This window comes from Dryobates pubescens, chromosome W (genome assembly GCF_014839835.1).
Source record: "Dryobates pubescens isolate bDryPub1 chromosome W, bDryPub1.pri, whole genome shotgun sequence".
Taxonomy (NCBI): domain Eukaryota; kingdom Metazoa; phylum Chordata; class Aves; order Piciformes; family Picidae; genus Dryobates; species Dryobates pubescens.
In genome coordinates this window covers 2,295,584-2,314,707 of record NC_071656.1, presented here as the reverse complement: position 1 = coordinate 2,314,707, position 19,124 = coordinate 2,295,584, and the positions used below count along the sequence as shown (strand labels likewise).

The window sequence follows — 19,124 nt, the reverse complement described above, 5'->3', positions numbered from 1 at the left end:
CGCCTACTGTTGGCCATTTCAGCAACCAAATGAGACAACTGGAGGATAGTCTCACACCTGTTTCTTTAGTTTCAGCTATTGAAACTCTGTCTGGAAAAATTGAGAACTGCATGAAAGTGCTGAAGGAGGAATAAAAAACCTCCATATCCAAATTGGCACAAGGAGATAATTCCAATTCTGCTTCTGCCAGATGGATACAGGTTTCAGCTGTTAGAAACAGACATCCTCCAAGGAAGCCATTCCAAAACAGGTCAAACCAAAACAGACCACAGAGGCAATCACATGGGTGTATTTGGATAACTCCAGGTGATCAGTTTGGGAACAACATGAACATATGGGATGGTCAACCAGCATCTGATCTTTTCAGGAGACTAAGGTAACTGCAGAGTGGCAGAACCCAAGGTGGCAATACCAGAAGGGTGGCTGTTACTTCCTCAGTTTCCCAGAACAACTATAATAGCTCCAACAGTGGCTCCAGTTCTAACACTGGACACTGTGCTCATTGCACATGTGGACATGTTCCGCATAATTAGGGGTGCCCTGTCTCCCCCCAGGGGGAGGAGAGGGATAATGGAGATAACAGAATCTAGTGAGATATGTACATCCAGTGGCCTGGCACTTCAAAATTTCAAAGTCAAAATGTCAAGCCTTGGTTGACACAGGAGCTCAGTGCAACATAATGCCATCAAATTATCAGGGATCAGAGCCTATCACTATTCTGGGAGTCACTGGTGGATCTCAAGAGTCAACTAAGATAGAAGTTGATATAGGTTTAACTGGTAAACAGTGGAAGAATCATACTGTTGTGACAGGACCTGATGGACCTTGTATTTTGGGAATTGATTTTCTGAGAGAAGGGTGTTTCAAAGACCCTAAGGGTTACAAATGGGCTTTTGGAGCAGCAACTGTAGAAATTGATGTAGGAAAATTGAAGTTGACTATTAGACCTGAACTTTCAGACAAATCTGCAATTGTGGGACAACATGAGATAGAGGATGTGAAGTTGCTGGTTGCTTCTCACACTGTGAATCAGAGAACCAACTGTGACTCTTTGGCGCCCATTAAAACCATAGAATAGAATACATAGAATACATAGAATAAACCAGGTTGGAAGAGACCTTCAAGATCATCGCGTCCAACCCATCAACCAATCCAACACCACCCAAACAACTAACCCATGGCACCAAGCACCCCATCAAGTCTTCTCCTGAAAACCTCCAGTGATGGCGACTCCACCACCTCCCCAGGCAGCCCATTCCATGATTCGTCAGTTGGAAAGTTAATAGCATAGCGTAGCATAGCATATGTAATGGGTTGGGGCAGATCCCCTCCCCACCACAGGCAGAAATAACGACTCAGGCAAACGGATTGCAAAAGTGATGAAAGTTTAAATAGAAAGCAGTGAATGTTACAGAAAACCCAAAGTGCAGTGACAAAGAAAGATCCCATCCCCACCTGAGGGTGCATCCAAAACCCCCGGGGCTCCTTCTTCCCCCTCCCTCTGCTGGGCTAGTCTCAGCTGGCCAGGCCTGAGACTGCCCATCCCCCTGTGGCCTTGGGCCCAATCAGGCCCATGGCCGGGAGATCTCTCCCCCAGTTACCAAGTCTCGGAGAGGGAAGGAAAGAGGAAGTGCCAGACCCCACCGCAAAATTTATAGTGGTGCAAGGGATTATGGTAGAAATACCTAACTTCCTGAGTCCACCCACTGGGATGGACTTCTGGACACAGGAAACACCCCTGTAGCAGAGGGCACCCAGCCCAAACTACGACAGCATAGCATAGAATAGAATAGACCAGGTTGGAACAGACCTTAGACATCATTGAGTCTAACCTATCATCAAACACCATCTTATTAACTAAACCATGGCACCAAGTGCCTCATCCAGTCTCCTCTTCAACACCTCCAGTGATGGTGACACTACCACCTCCCTGGGGAGCCCAATGGCCAATCACTCTCTCTGTGTAGAATTTCTTCCTAACCTCCAGCCTAAACCTCCCCTGGCACAGCTTGAGACTGTGTCCTCTTGTTCTGGTTCTGGCCGCCCGGGAGAAGACACCAAGCCCCACCTGGCTACAACCTCCCTTCAGGTAGATGTAGACAGTAATAAGGTCTCCTCTGAGTCTCCTCTTCTCCAGGCTAAGCAACCCCAGCTCCCTCAGTCTCTCCTCATAGGGCTTGTGCTCCAAATCCCTCACCAGCTTTGTTGCCCTTCTCTGGACACATTCCAGCAACTCAACATCTTTCCTAAACTGAGGGGCCCAGAACTGGATACAGTACTCAAGGTGTGGCCTAACCAGTGCTGAGTACAGGGGTAGAATGACTTCCCTGCTCCTGTGGGCCACACTATTCCTGATACAGGCCAGGATGCCATTTGCCTTCTTGGCCACCTGGGCACACTGCTGGCTCATGTTCAGCCTACCATGGACCAATACTCCCAGGTCCCTTTCTGCCTGGCCACTCTCCAGCCACTTCGACCCCAGCCTGTAGCATTGCATGGGGTTGTCGTGGCACCCGGCGCTTAGATGTGTTAAATCTCATGCCATTGGACTCTGCCCATCTGTCCAGCCTGTCAAGGTCCCTCTGAAGAGCCCTCCGACCCTCTAACAGATCAACAGGTGTTCAAGGGGAGATTGGACATGGCACTTGGTGCCATGGTCTAGTTGTGAGGTCTGTTGGGACAGGTTGGACTTGATGATCCTTAGGGTCTCTTCCAACCTTGGTTATACTGTGATACTGTAACACTTTGGTGTTATCTGCAAACTTACTGATGATGGACTCAATACCCTCATCCAGATCATCAATAAAGATATTAAAGAGCATGGGGCCCAGCACTGATCCCTGGGGAACACCACCAGTGACTACCTGCCAGGTGGATGTGGCACCATCCACCACCACTTTCTGGGCCCGGCCCACCAGCCAGTTCCTGACCCAGTGCAGAGTACTGCTGTCCAAGCCATGGGCTGACAGCTTGGCCAGAAATTTTCTGTGGGGGCCGCTATCAAAGGCCTTGCTGAGGTCCAGGTAGACTACATCCACAGCCTGCCCCACATCCACCTGGCAGGTCACCTGAACATAGAAGGAGATCAGGTTGGTCAGGCCAGACCTGCCCTTCCTAAATACATGCTGGCTGGGCCTGATCCCTTGGCCATCTGTGGGAAGAGGGTTGTTTTTGAATAGCTTTGGAAGGCTATGGAGATTTGCCTTTGCTCGAATTAGAGAGGGCTATGTTTTGTCTTTGACTCTGAGGGTAATGTAAACACCTTGTAACCGAAGGAGAGAAGCTTGGCAGAATTTGGTAGGATGTGTTAAAATGTTGTTTTGTTATTTTGACCTATTGTCTGCCTTAATTACACGTACGCCAGTAGAAAATGACCAATTAAGATGTGACATGTGCCTTCTGATAGACTCTATAACTTTGCTGTATAACGTAAAAAAGTGACCCTTTGCTTGCATCAAGCTGCATCCCATCTCTCAACCGTGGTAGCCATCCTGTAAGTACTGTGTGATTGTACTCAAGATGACCTGTTCCATAATCTTGCCTGGCACCGACGTCAGGCTGACAGGTCTGTAATTCCCTGGCTCATCCAAACAGCCCTTCTTGTGGATGGGCACCACATTGGCCAGCTTCCAGTCATCTGGGACCTCTCCAGTGAGCCAGGACTGCTGAAAAATGATGGAGAGTGGCTTGGCGAGCTCATCTGCCAGCTCTCTCAGCACCCTAGGATGGATTCCATCTGGTCCCATGGACTTGTGGGGATCCAAGTGGCTCAGCAGATCACCAACTACTTCCTCCTGGATCACAGGGGAACTATACTGCTCCCTGACTCCAGCTGCCAAATCAGGAGGCCAGTTGTCCAGAAGACAGCCTGTCCCACTATTGAAAATTGAGGCAAAGGAGGTGTTAAGTACTTCTGCCTTTTCCTCATCTTTTGTTACTATGTTCCCCTCTGTGTCCACCAAGGAGTGGAGGTTGTCCTTGCCCCTCCTCTTGCTATTAATATATTTGTAAAAGTATTTTTTGTTGTCCTTCACAGCAGAGGCCAGTCTAAGCTCTAAATGGGCTTTTGCCTCTCTAATGTTTTTCCTACAAGACCTAGCAACATCCTTAAACATTTCATGGGTAACCTCTCCTTCCTTCCAAAGATGATACACACTCTTTTTTTCCCCTTAATTAGCTCAGAAGTTCATTGCCCATCCAAGTCGGCCTTCTACCCCAGCTTGTCTTCCAGTACATTGGGACAGCCTGTTCTTGCGCCTTCCAGATTTCTTTCTTGAAGTAGGTCCAACCCTCCTGGACCGCCATTGTTTTTAAGGGCTGTTTCCCATGGTACCTTCTGAGTTAGTTCCTTAAGTAACCTGAAGTCTGCGCTCCAGAAGTATAGAGTGGAGGTTTTGTTGATGCCCTTCTTAGCTTGACGGCAAATTGAAATCTGAATTATTTCATGGTCACTGGACCCCAGACAGCCTCCAACCACCACATCTCCCACCAGCCCTTCTCTATTGGTAAAAAGAAGGTCAAGCAAAGCCTTACCCCTGGTAGGCTCACTCAGCAGCTGTGATAAGAAGCTATCCTCTATGCACTCTAAGAACGTTCTAGACTGCCTCCTTCTCTGTTGTGTTAAGTTCCCAGCAGGTATCTGGCAGGTTAAAGTTGCCCATAAGAACAAGGTCTGGCGATCTTGAGACAGCCTCTAGCTGCCTATAGAATGATTCATCAACTTCTTCATCCTGGTTGGGTGGTCTATAACAGACTCCAACCAGGATGTCAGCCTTTTGGCCTTCCCTCTAATTCTCACCCACAGGCCCTCAACCTGATCATCCTTAATCTCTAGTTCCATGGTGTCTAGAGCCTCCCTGATGTACAGGGCCACCCCTCCACCCCTTTTCCCTCACCTATCTCTCTTGAAGAGCCTGTAGCTATCAGTTACAGTGCTCCAGTCATGTGAGTCATCCCACCATGTTTCTGTGATGGCAACTCCGTCATAACTTCCCTGCTGTAACATGACTTCCTGCTCCTCTTGTTTCTTACCCATACTGCGTGCATTAGTGGACATGCACTTCAGCTGGGCTGCTGGTTTCACCCCTGACTCCAGCTTACCACCCTCAAACTTCTGTCTGCGGGGACTGGTTTCAGCCCTTTCCCCCTTCATGTTGTCATCAAAACTCATTCACCTTTCAACAGTCCAGTGTGGCCTGTGCAAAATAAAAATGGAGACTGGCATCTGACAGTTGACTTCCATGCCCTGAATGAAGCAACTCCACCTATGAATGCAGCAGTGCCAGACATGATGGAACTCCAGAATGAGCTGGAATCCAAAGGGGCCAAATGGTATGCTACCTTAGACATTGCTAATGCTTTCTACTCTATTCCCATAGCAGAGGAATGCCAGCCTCAGTTTGCCATTACCTGGAGAGGAGAACAGTACACTTTTAAACAGATAATCAGTGGGCTGGGTTCACAGCTCAAGCATCCATCATGCAGTGATCCATGATCCTTTGGAGAAAGGTGGTGCTCTAGAACACATCCAGTTACAGTATCACAGTATCACAATATCACCAAGGTTGGAAGAGACCTCAAAGATCATCGAGTCCAACCTGTCACCACAGACCTCATGACTAGACCATGGCACCAAGTGCCACGTCCAATCCCCTCTTGAACACCTCCAGGGATGGTGACTCCACCACCTCCCTAGGCAGCCCATTCCAATGACAAATGACTCGCTCAGTGAAGAACTTTTTCCTCACCTTGAGCCTAAACTTCTCCTGGCGCAGCATGAGACTGTGTCCCCTTGTTCTGGTGCTGGTTGCTAGAGAGAAGAGACCATCCCCTTCCTGGCTACAACCACCTTTCAGGTAGTTGTAGAGAGCAATGAGGTCCCCCCTGAGCCTCCTCCAGGCTAAACAATCCCAGCTCCCTCAGCCTCTCCTCATAGGGCCTGTGCTCAAGGCCTCTCACCAGCCTCGTTGCCCTTCTCTGCACACGTTCAAGTGCCTCAATATCCTTCCTAAACTGAGGGGCCCAGAACTGGACACAGTACACAAGGTGTGGCCTAACCAATGCAGAGTACAGGGGCACAATGACTTCCCTGCTCCTGCTGGCCACACCTGGCCTAATGCAGGCCAGGATGCCCTTGTCCCTCTTGGCCACCTGGACACACTGCTGGGTCATGTTTAGGCGGGTGTCAATCAGCACCCCCAGGTCCCTCTCTGTTTGGCAGCTCTCCTGCCACTCTCACCCCAGCCTGTAGCTCTGCATGGGGTTGCCGAGGCCAAAGTACAGCACCCGGCACTTGGATTTGTTAAATGCCATTCCATTGGACTCTGCCCATCTGTCCAGTCGGTTGAGGTCCCTCTGCAGAGCCCTTCTATCCTCTAACTGACCAACATCTGCTCCCAACTTGGTGTCATCTGCAAATTTGCTGATGACTGTCTCAATCCCCTCATCCAGATCATCAATGAAGATGTTAAAGAACATGGGGCCCAGCACTGATCCCTGGGGGACGCCACTGGTGACTGGCCGCCAGCTGGATGTGGCACCATTCACCACCACTCTCTGGGCTCGGCCCTCCAGCCAGTTCCTAACCCAGCACAGAGTGTTGCAGTCCAAGCCACGAGCTGACAGCTTAGACAGCAGTTTCCCGTGGGGGACAGTGTCAAAGGCCTTGCTGAAGTCCAGATAGACTACATCCACAGCCCTCCCCACATCCACCAGACAGGTCACCTGATCATAGAAGGAGATCAGGTTGGTCAGGCTGGACCTGCCCTTCCTAAAATCATGCTGGCTGGGCCTGATCCCTTGGCCATCCTGTAAGTGCTGTGTGATTGCACTCAAGATGACCTGTTCCATAATCTTGCCTGGCACCAAGGTTAGGCTGACAGGTCTGTAATTCCCTGGCTCATCCAACCGGCCCTTCTTGTGGATGGGCATCGCATTGGCCAGCTTCCAGTCTTCTGGGACCTCTCCAGTGAGCCAGGACTGTAGGAAAATGATGGAGAGAGATATACATAGAATACATAGAATAAACCAGGTTGGAAGAGACCTTCAAGATCATCGCGTCCAACCCATCAACCAATCAAACACCACCCAAACAACTAACCCACGGCACCAAGTACCCCGTCAAATCTCCTCCTAAAAACCTCCAGTGATGGCGACTCCACCACCTCCCCAGGCAGCCCATTCCAATGTGCAATCACTCTTTCTGTATAGAACTTTTTTCTAACATCCAGCCTGAACCTCCCCTGGCGCAGCCTGAGACTGTGTCCTCTTGTTCTGGTACTGCTTGCCTGGGAGAAGAGACCAACATCCGTCTGTCTACAACCTCCCTTCAGGTAGTTGTAGAGAGTAATAAGGTCACCCCTGAGTCTCCTCTTCTCCAGGCTAAGCAACCCCAGCTCCCTCAGCCTCTCCTCGTAGGGCTTGTGTTCCAAACCCCTCACCAACTTTGTTGCTCTTCTCTGGACTCGTTCCAGCAAGTCAACATCCTTCCTAAACTGAGGGGCCCAGAACTGGACACAGTACTCGAGGTGCGGCCTAACCAGTGCAGTGTACAGGGGCAGAATGACCTCCCTGCTCCTGCTGGCCACACTGTTCCTGATGCAGGCCAGGATGCCATTGGCCCTCTTAGCTGCCTGGGCACACTGCAGGCTCATGTTCAGTCTACCGTCGACCAGCACCCCCAGGTCCCTCTCAGCCTGACTGCTCTCCAGCCACTCTGACCCCAGCCTGTAGCTCTGCATGGGGTTGCTGTGGCCAATGTGCAGAACCCGGCACTTGGATGTGTTAAATCTCATGCCGTTGGACTCTGCCCATCTGCCCAGCCTGTCGAGGTCCCTCTGCAGAGCCTCTCTACCCTCCAGCAGATCAACTCCTGCCCCCAGCTTGGTGTCGTCAGCAAATTTACTGATGATGGACTCGATGCCCTCATCCAGATCATCAATAAAGATGTTAAAGAGCATGGGGCCCAGTACTGATCCCTGGGGCACACCACTGGTGACTGGCTGCCAGCTGGATGTGGCACCATTCACCACCACTCTCTGGGCTCGGCCCTCCAGCCAGTTCCTAACCCATCGCAGTGTGCTCCCATCCAAGCCATGGGCTGACAGCTTGGCCAGGAGTTTGCTATGGGGAACAGCGTCAAAGGCCTTGCTGAGGTCCAGGTAGACTACATCCACAGGCCTCCCCACATCCACCAGGCGGGTCACCTGATCATAGAAGGCGATCAGGTTGGTCAGGCAGGACCTGCCCTTCCTAAACCCATGCTGGCTGGGCCTGATCCCTTGGCCATCCTCTAAGTGTTGTGTGATTGCACTCAGGATGACCTGCTCCATAATCTTTCCTGGCACTGAGGTCAGGCTGACAGGCCTGTAATTCCCTGGCTCATCCAACCGGCCCTTCTTGTGGATGGGTACCACATTGGCCAGCTTCCAGTCATCTGGGATCTCTCCAGTGAGCCAGGACTGATGAAAAATGATGGAGAGTGGCTTGGCCAGCTCATCTGCCAGCTCTCTCAGCACCCTAGGATGGATCCCATCTGGTCCCATGGACTTGTAGGGGTCTAAGCTGCTGAGGAGAGCTCCTATCACTTGCTCATGGAACACAGGGAAACCATGCAGCTCCCTGGCTCCCTCTGCCAGCTCTGCAGGCCAGCTGTCTGGTAGACGTTCTTTCCCGCTAGTAAAAATTGAGGTAAAGAAGGTGTTAAGTACCTCTGCCTTTTCCTCATCCTGTGATACAACATTTCCCTCCATGTCAACCAAGGAGTGGAGGTTGTCCCTGCCGTGCCTTTATAGAAGGACTTTTTGTTGTCCTTCACATCAGAGGCCAGTTTAAGTTCCAAATATGCTTTTGCCTCCCTAATTTTCCTCCTACATGCCCTAGCAACCTCTTTAAACATTCCATGGGGTGCCTCACCTTTCTTCCAAAGATTATACACCCTCTTTTTTTCCCTTAGTTCTATTAAAAGTTCATTACACCGCCAGGCTGGCCGTCTGCCCCGGCGGCTCCTCTTCCGGCACACTGGCACAGCCTGCTCCTGAGCCTTCATCAGCTCTTTCTTGAAGCAGGTCCAGCCCTCCTGGACCCCTTTATTTTTAAGGGCTTTCTCCCAAGGAACCCTCTGAATTATTTCCTTGAGCAACCTGAAGTCCGCCCTCCGGAAGTCCAGAGTGGAGGTCTTCTTGCTGCCCCTCTTAGTTTGACCAAATACCGAAAATTCTATTATTTCATGGTTGCTGGCCCCTAAACAGCCTCCGACCACCACATCACCCACCAGCCCTTCCCTGTTGATGAAGAGGAGGTCAAGCATAGCCTTGCCCCTGGTAGGCTCACGCAGCACCTGGGATAAGAAGCTGTCCTCCATGCAGTCTAAGAACCTCCTAGACTGCCTCCTCTCTGCTGTGTTGAGATCCCAGCAGATGTCAGGCAGGTTGAAGTCGCCCATAAGGACAAGGTCAGGAGATCTTGAGACAGCCTTAAGCTGTCTATAGAATGCTTCGTCGACATCATCCTCCTGGTTGGGTGGTCTATAACAGACTCCAACCAGGATGTCTGCCCTACCGGTCTTCCCTCTAATTCTTGCCCACAAGCATTCCACCTGATTGTCCCTAATCTCTAGCTCAATGGCATCTAGTGCCTCCCTGATGTACATGGCCACCCCTCCACCCCTTCTTCCTTGTCTATCTCTCCTGAAAAGCCTGTAGCCATCAATTGCAGCACTCCAGTCATGTGAGCTATCCCACCACGTCTCCGTGATGGCAACTACGTCATAACTTTCCTGCTGCAACAAGGCTTCCAGCTCCTCTTGTTTGTTTCCCATGCTTCGTGCATTAGTGTACATGCACCTCAGCTGGGCTGCTGGTTTGGCCTCTGACCCTAGTTTACTGCCCCCAGACTCTTGCCTGAGGGGACTAGTTTCAGCCCCTCCCCCCTTCGAAACTAGTTTAAAGCCCTGTCAATGAGAGCTGCCAGTTCCCTCCCCAGAATCTTTTTACCTTTGGGGGACAGGCCATTCTCATATACTGTGACCTTTCCCCTTCTTTGGGACAGATGTACTCCATCTGTTGCCAGGTGGCCTGGTGCAGTAGAAATTTTACCAAGATCAAAAAACCCAAAATTCTTTTGTCTGCACCAGCCTCTAAGCCACTTGTTGATTATGGCTGCTGTCCTGTTCCTTGTGGTATTCCCTCCTGCAACTAAGGGTATTGAGGAAAAAATTATTTGAGCACCTGACCCCTCAACCAGATCTCCCAGGGCCCTGAAATCATTTTTGATAGCCCTGGGAGTTCTGACTACAACATCATCATTCCCTATCTGCATAAGTAGCAAAGGATAATAGTCAGAAGGCTGTACCAGCCTGGGTAGCCTTCTGGTAACATCATTAATTTGGGCTCCAGGGAGACAACAGAGTTCCCTATGAGATGGGTCTGGCCGACAAATGGGGCCCTCCATTCCCCTCAGAAGTGAATCGCCAATAACAATTACCCTCCTCTTTTTATTGTGGGAGCAGGTCCTGATGCCAGGGGAGGGTTGTTTAACCTTAGGCTGTTTACCCTTAGGCCGTTTAACCTTAGGTTGTTTACCCTTAGGCTCTTTAGCCTCAGGGAGAACCCCAGATGGTGTGTCCTCTGGTAACAGGACCACCTCACCCTCGATCTCCAGTGCCCCATACCTGTTTTTCAAGAGCAGCGGGGAAGGTGTGGGAAGGCAAGGAGGTTTAACCTTGTGTCTTTTGAGAGGAACCTGTGTCCATTCCCCTCTGCTTTTTGGGTAACCAGCCTCTGCTGTGGGAGCCTGCAGGGCCTGCTTACTCTTGTTCATATCTTTCCCCCTCTGGTTTATCTCTTTCCTCTTCATGTTCATCTCTTCCCTACATTCCCTTACACTTTTAAGACTAGCAACCTCATCCTTTAGTCTGGCCACCAGATTAAGTAGGTAGTCAATCTGCAAGAGTCTTGGCAAGCTCATCTGCCAGCTCTCTCAGCACCCTAGGATGGGTCCCATCCGGTCCCATGGACTTGTGAGTGTCCAAGTGGCTCAGCAGGTCCCGAACTAATTCCTCATGGATTTCCGGTGCATTACACTGCTCCCTGACTCCATCACCCAGCTCAGGAGGCCACTTGTCCTGAACTCCTGCCTTGCTGTTAAAAATTGAGGCAAAGAAGGTGTTAAGGACCTCAGCCTTTTCCTCATCTTCAGTCAGTGTTCCCCTCCAGGTCCAATAAGGAGTGCAGGTTCTTCTTGCTCTTCTATATTTGTAAAAAAGCTTTTTATTGTCTTTCACAGAGGTGGCTAGCTTAAATTCCAACTGGGCCTTTGCATCTCTAATTTTTTTCTACACAATCTAACAACTTCCTTAAACGTACCTCGAGAAGCCTTCCCGTCCTTCCAAAGGTGATACAGCCTCTTTTTTTCCCTTAAATCCTCCAGTTCATCCAGTTAATGGATGATATAATCGTCTGGGGTAAAACTGCTGAAGAAGTCTTCGAGAAAGGTAACAAAATCATTGCCATTCTCCTGAAGGCAGGTTTCACCGTTAAGCAAGACAAGGTGAAAGGACCTGCCAGAGAGATCCAGTTTCTGGGAGTGCAGTGGCAAGATGGTCACCATGACATTCCAATAGATGTGATAAACAAAGTGTCTACCATGACAATTCCCATCAATAAGCAGCAGCACTGGTGATGAGCCAGCAGGGGGGCCGCCACTAGCCCTTGTTCTGGCAGTGGTGGCAAGCCCTACTCAAGCAGCGGCTGTGCTGGTGGTGGCTCCAAGCCCAGCTGCACCAGTAAAAGTGGCGGTCATGATGGTTTTGCCAGCAAGCCCCTGCCCAAGCGGCTCCACAGTCAGCGGCCATTACCGAGGCAGGGACACTTCCACCCACAGTTACTGGAATGGAAGCGTGTCCAGCAGTGGCATCAGCAGGGTCCCAAAGAGCACTGTTTCTGTGCCAGCCCCTTCTGCTTCTGCTGGTCCCGCTGTGAATCTCCAAACAGCACCAGTGTCTGTAAAGCTGGTTGCTGCTCTAGACAAGGACACTTCTGATCCAGGTCCAAGTTCTCCAAGTAAAACAAAGGCAACAACAAGCAAATCACTCTGGTTTATCCTTTGTGAGGGTACATCTCAGGGTACTTCTCAAATGCAGACCAGAAGTCAAGCCAGGAAAGCTAACCAGGGTGATAGTGATGAAAGTGATAAAAAGAAAGTCTGTCTTAAAGATCTATCTAACTTAATGAAGCCACCAATGGATGATGGAGATGCAAAACAGGGTAAGGATCCTAGGAGATCAGGAACCAGGGCAGGCGCTTCTGAAATTAAGGTGATCCTACAGAGTCTTTTAACAGGGAGACATGGGGGACAGCAGAATGAAGATGAGGATGATGATGTGACTGTTTGAGGCTGTGCCTTTAAGAACAAACAGTGCTGGGACACTCTGGCTAAATGTTTTCGGTACTAGAACAAAAACATTTTGATAGTCTAAACAAATTTCATTGGTGGATGGTTAAAATGCAACTTTAAATTGTGAAGCAGTTGGAATTTTTTTTTCTCAGTTCAGTTTGGTTTGGGAGTTGGGGAGTTTGGGTTTCAGCCTGTTCTCCCTGCCTGCTTCTTCACGAACTGCTGGAGTTGGCCTTTAGATAAGCAAAAACTAATCCTGTATGGGCTTTTGAAGCTTACTAACAATTCTTTTCCTTAATAACTTGCCTTTCTTTCTCTCTAACCCCTTTTTGGGGAAAAAGGGAGGTAGAAGGGGAGAGAGGGGGTTACAGGGAAGGGATCCCTCCTCAGGGAGGGATTTTTGTTGTGTTATTTCTCTTTGCTGTATATTTCTGTGTATATATTGTAAATACCTGTATATATTGTGTTATATATAACCTGCTTTCCATATATGCTTGTAAATATATAGCTTTGCTCCTCCGACTGGGTTAGCTGTGGTTTCTTTCTCTGTGGAGGAGGGAGAGCTAGGCCCTCTCCCAACCTACCACAGAATGAGAATAGAGAAAAGGATGATATACAGTCAGCTAACCCACCCAGGCAGGAAATTAGGCCTGTAAGGGAAGATTATATTAGAGGACACACTGAGCCAATAATGAGCTGGTCAGGAAGATGCTATGACACAGGTGATCCTGCTTTAATAGTAGGTGACAAGTCAATGGTTCAGCTAGGAAGTCTTGCAAAGGATTCTGGGATAGAGAAGCATATAGGCAGTTGCCTTGGTAAAGTTTCTCTGTGGGCATGCCTCCTATTGGCTGTGCTGATGCAGTATCCATCCAAAATTTGTTTAGAATAATCTTTAGTTTTCCTTTTTACACTCAATGGTGATTTATTTATATTTTCCTACTTTTCTGCTCAAAATCTGTAACTAAATTTTAAAGGCATAGCCTAAAACCACCACATCAATCAAGCAATGCCCCACATTGGATAAGCGCCAATTAATTGTAATGTGGTGGGTTGAAAAGTCTCCCCACCATTAAATTGACAGACCAGCTCAGTTGGAAGCAAATGAAGCTGTATTTACAAGGAAAACTACAATCTACAATGTAATGCAATGAATATGTACAAAATATACAATATATACAAGTACTTACAATTTATAAACAGCACAAGAACCCCCCTAGCCCAAAACCAGGGGAGCTGATAATAGCTCCCCACTCCCTGCCTCCTTCCTTAGCCCCCAGACACAAAGGGACAAGAGAAAAGAGCAGGGAGTTATTGTGTTAGGATACTCAGCCAAAACAAAGAACATGGCCAAGGTCAGGCAGAAGCAAGTTAGTGTCTCCCAGAGCGAGGAATCCAAAAGAGAAACATTGTTGTGGCAGTTTTAGGCTATGCCTTTAAATTTTACATGCAGATTTCAAGCAGAAAAGTAGAAAAACATAAATAATTCACTATTGGGTGCAAAAAGGAAAACAAAACATTGTTCTAAACAAATTAATTGGATGGAAGCCTGGGGTATAGGAGCTGTATCATAACAGTCTTTCAGATTTCACTTCCATTCCCATACCTGTCAGCCTAACCTTGGTGCCAGGCAAGATTATGGAACAGGTCATCTTGAGTGCAATCACACTGCACTTACAGGATGGCCAAGGGATCAGGCCCAGACAGCATGGATTTAGGAAGGGCAGGTCCTGCCTGACCAACCTGATCTCCTTCTATGATCAGATGACCCAGCAGGTAAATGTGGGGCAGGCTGTGGATGTAGTCTACCTGGACTTCAGCAAGGCCTTTGATGCGGGCCCCCACAGCAAATTCCTGGCCAAGCTGTCAGCCTGTGGCTTGGACATCAGCACTCTGTGCTGGGTCAGGAACTGGCTGGATAGCCTTTTATGAGGACATAACCAGATGGATATATGATGATGATGGTAGAGCAGTAGATGTGGTTCATCTTGATTTCAGTAAAGCATTTGACACCGTCTTCCACAGCATCCTTGTAGCTAAACTGAGGAAATGTGGTCTGGACGATCGGATCTTGAGGTGGATTTTGAACTGGTTGAAGGAAAGAAGCCAGAGAGTTGTGGGTAATGGGATGGAGTCTAGTTGGAGAACTGTATCTAATATGGTCCCTAAGGGGGTCAGTACTGGGACTGGTTGTTATGATCGTATGGAGGTAATTAATATTCAATAAGCATAACAATTAATAAAAATACTAATAAATTTATTAATTTAAAAAATCCTGGGAAAAATATTAATAAAACCTATTTTCTGGTTCAAAATATTCAGTTGTGGAACAGGTATCCCACCATCAGGAACATGTAACAATGTAAACAATATGAGGAAAAATCCAGAAACAACAAACAGCACTTTAAAGGAAAAAAGTGAACATTGGCAACATGCCGGAGACTGTCCACAAGGGGAAGGGAGGGCACTATAGAATTCTCTAGGGCAACAGACCTTTAACAGATGCTTATAAAAATCAGATGTCATAATTACTCACTGATCGTGGTACCATGCAGAACATGTAGGAATTTCAACAAAACCAAAATGGTGTCAACCACGTGAAAGCTGCAGGAACACAGTTTCACTTTCTGTTGGCTTCTGCAGCTTGTTGCTGTAGCACATACAGGGTTTATCTCCAAAGGCTTTGTAGCTGAAGGCTTTGTAGAAAAGAGGTTGCTGACGAGGCTTGCAGGGTTTGTCGGCTTTGTAGCATTGCCTATTTGGAGAGATTCTTCAGCTGCAATCTTCACAGTGGTGCTTGTTGCTTCTTTCAATAAAACAAAACTGTCCTGGGGACTCTCGGCTCCTCCTGGCAAGACACCTCTGCCTGCTCCTGGGCTTTACAATGCATACAGCAAGGGGTCTTTGCAGTCTGGGTAAACTGAAGCACAGCTCGGATTCCAAGCAAGGCTTGTGACTTCTCCCAGAGTTTGGACAATTGCAAGGCAAGGCACTGGCTCTTTGGACTGGTATTTATAGATTTCCCAAGACAATGATGGCCAGTGACAACAAAGATTAAGAGATAACAACCTGACACTGTAACCTATAGAATGAGTTTTCTCCAAATGTGGCCAAAGGCACACACACTTGGCCCACTTGGGCTCCAGGGCATGTTCAGACAAGCCTGGGCAACGTGGGCAATGCTGGCTCCTGCCCCATTGTCTGATTCAGAGCATTTTTTGAGGCTTTTTGTCCCTTCAGGACGCTGGTGTTGTTCACTATATTCATCAGTGACCTGCATGAGGGAACAGAGTGCACTGTCAGCAAGTTTTGCTGATGACATAAAATTAGGTGGAGTGGCTGACACACCTGAAAGCTGTCCTGTCATTCAGCGAGACCTGGACAGGCTGGAGAGTTGGGCTGGGAGAAATTTGAAGAAGTTCAACAAGGGCAAGTGTAGAGTCTTGCATCTGGGAAAGAACAACCCTATATACCAGTATAGGTTGGGGACGGACCTGTTGGAGAGCAGTGCAGAGGAGATGGACCTGGGGGTTCCTGGTGGATAGAAAGATGACCATGAGCCAGCAATGTGCTCTTGTGGCCAAGAAGGCCAATGCCATTCTGAGGTGTATTAAAAGGGGTGTGGTCAGGAGGTTGAGAGAGGTTCTCCCCCTCTACTCTGCCTTGGTGAAGGCCACATCTGGAATATTGTGTCTAATTCTGCACCCCTCAGTTCAAGGACAGGAAACTGCTTGAAAGAGTCCAGAACAGAGGCACAAAGGTGAGACACCTGCTTCAGGGCAGGTAAGACTGATCTAGGGAAGGGATATGAAGCAAAAAGGGCTGACAAAAAGCTCTTTTGGGGGCATCCTCTTTTGGACATACTCCAAGGAGGTAATTAAAAAAGAAGATCAAACCAAAACAGACCACCAAGGAAATCACGTGGGAGTATTTGGATAATTTGCGTGACCAATTTGGTGAGAACATGAACAGATGGGATGGTCAACCAACTTTTAATCTTTTCATGAGACTGAGGGAACTGCAAAGTGGTAGAATCTGAGCTAGCAATACCAGAAGGATAGCTGTTACTTCCACAGTTCCCCAGAACAACTATAATAGCTCTAACAGTGGCTCCAGTTCTAACACTGGATACTGTGCTCATTGCACATGTGGGCATATTCCCCACAATTTGGGGTACACTGCCTCCTGCCAGGGGGAGGAGAGGGATAATGAAGATAACAGAATCTATTGGGATGTGTGCATCCAGTGGCCTGGCACTTCAAAATTTCGGAAGTACAGGGCCTTGGTTGACACAGGAGCTCAGTGCACCATAATACCATCAAATTATCAGGGATCACAGCCTAGAACAATTCAGGGAGTCACTGCTGGATCTCAAGTGTTAACTAAGGTAGAGGTTGATATAAGTTTAACTGGAAAGCAATGGAAGAATCATACTGTTGTGACCGGACCTGACGCACCTTGTATTTTGGGAATTGATTTTCTGAGAGAAGGGCATTTCAAAGACCCTAAGGGTTACAAATGGGCTTTTGGAGTAGCATCTGTAGAAATTGATGGACAAAAATTGAAGCTGTCTGTTAGACCTGAGCTTTCTGATGAATCTGCAGTTGTGGGACAACATGAGATAGAGGACATAAAGTTGCTGGTTGCTTCTCAGACTGTGCATCACAGACAATACAGAACCAACCGTGATTCTTTGATCTGATTCGTCAGTTGGAGAGTCAGAAAGTCATCAGCAAAACTCATTCACATTTCAACAGTCCAGTGTGGCCTGTGCAAAAGCCGAATGGAGACTGGCGTCTGACAGTCGACTTCCGTGCCCTGAATGAAGTAACTCCGCCTATGAGTGCAGCAGTACCAGACATGATGGAACTCCAGTATGAGCTGGAATCCTAAGAGGCCAAATGGTATGCTACCATTAGCTACATTGCTAATGCATTCTTCTCTATTCCCATAGCAGAGGAATGCAGGCCTCAGTTTGCTTTCACCTGGAGAGGAATCCAGTATACTTTTAACAGATTGCCAATGGGCTGGATCCACATCTCAAGCATCTGTCATGCAGTGATCCATGATGCTCTGGAGGAAGGTGGTGCTCCAGAACACATCCAGTTCATTGATGATATCATTGTCTGGGGTAAAACTGCTGAGGAAGTCTTTGAGAAAGGTAACAAAGTCATTGACATTCTTCTGAATGCAGGTTTCGCCATCAAGCGAGACAAGGTGAAAGGACCTGCCAGAGAGATTCAGTTTCTGGGAGTGCGGTGGCAAGATGAACACCGACACATTCCAGTGGATGTGGTAAACAGAGTCTCTACCATGGCAAATCCCACGAACAAGCAAGAAACTCTATGTTTCTTGAGAATAGTGGGATTTTGGAGACTGCATATTCCTGGATACAGTCAGATTGTGAATCCTCTGTATGATGTGACCCGGTGTGACACTTTTAGGCTGTGCCTTTAAGAAAGGATAGCTGCAGAATTCTCTAGCTGAATGTTTTGGTGTAAAAAGGGAAAACAAAGGGAAGGTAAGTCTAAATGAATTTCATTGGTCAGATGTGAGACTTGCCATAGCAATATATCCCTCACATTCCTTTCTCCAGTGTAATTCTGTCTTTTCCTTTTCTTGGCCAGAGTGCATGCTGCTGACCCTGGGCTGGAAAAGATACGATAAGAGGCTAACTTCTCTAACAACTGCTTTGAACTAACAAATTCCCTTAATATTCTGTGGTGGGTTAACGCCCATTCTAAAAACAAAAAAACAAAGCAGGGTGGAGGGCTTGCAGGTACTTTACCCTCCCTGCAGGGCATTTCCCACCTGGGAAGCTGAGTCTGTTCCACTCCCCCCTCCCTTCCCAGCTAGGGTATAAAAAGGAGGGCATTGCAGCTATTGGCCTCCTTTTGGCTTCTGCTTCTCCTGGATGAGAGCTACTGTGGCTGCTTTCCTGCTCCTCTGCCACGTAGTCGGGCCTGATCCTTCCCCCTGCTGCCTCTGCGCCTCTTCAGAAAGAGACTGGTTCTGTACTTTTCTTTTTTTGTCCCTCTCCTATCCATCCTTGTTCCTTGCCCTTGTAAACCTTTCCTGTTATTTTTATATATATATTGTTTAAAGAAAACTCTTTACCTCTTTACTTCCAAGCCGACTCCAAATTATTGTTTGGTGGATTTGCTCCTTCCTTTTTTTCCCTCTCTGCTGGGAGGGAGGAGGGGGGAGTAGGGGAGAGATTCTCAGCCTTGCCCCCATCTGAGCTCCTAACTCCCAATTAAGGCTCAAACCACCACATATCCTTTTCTTTGTTTTCTCCTTTTTTCGTCTAATTAACTTGGACAAGAAAGGGGGGGAGGGAGAGAGGGGTTTTGGGGGGAAACCGAGGTGAAACCCCCTCAGGAGGTTCTTTCTGTGTTAGGTTCCTTCCTGTATATTTTTCTATGTACTGTAAATACTGCATATTTTGTATATATTCATTGCATTTCATTCTGCTTGTAAAATACAGGTTTTCATTCGCTTCTCCGACTGAGTTAAATGTGCTTTATGTGGTGGGAGGATTAAACCTTCACACTACCACACTCAGAAGAGAAACAGTTTCCAGTGGGGACCTGAACAACAAGCAACCAGATAAAGCAAGAAACAGTTCAAGGAATGGGTTGTGGACCTGTCTGAACTCATCCAGACATTAAGAACATTTTGTATATGGCTGCAAGTGACAATGGTCCAACCTGGTGCTTGTGGCAAAGAGC

At 48.1% G+C, this 19,124-nt stretch overlaps 1 protein-coding gene across 1 annotated transcript in view; it reads right to left on the bottom strand.

Annotated features, from left to right (window-relative positions):
• LOC104298250 (spindlin-Z) overlaps positions 1–19,124 on the bottom strand; it is a 224,577-nt gene that overhangs the window by 48,646 nt on the left and 156,807 nt on the right. The window lies entirely within an intron of this gene.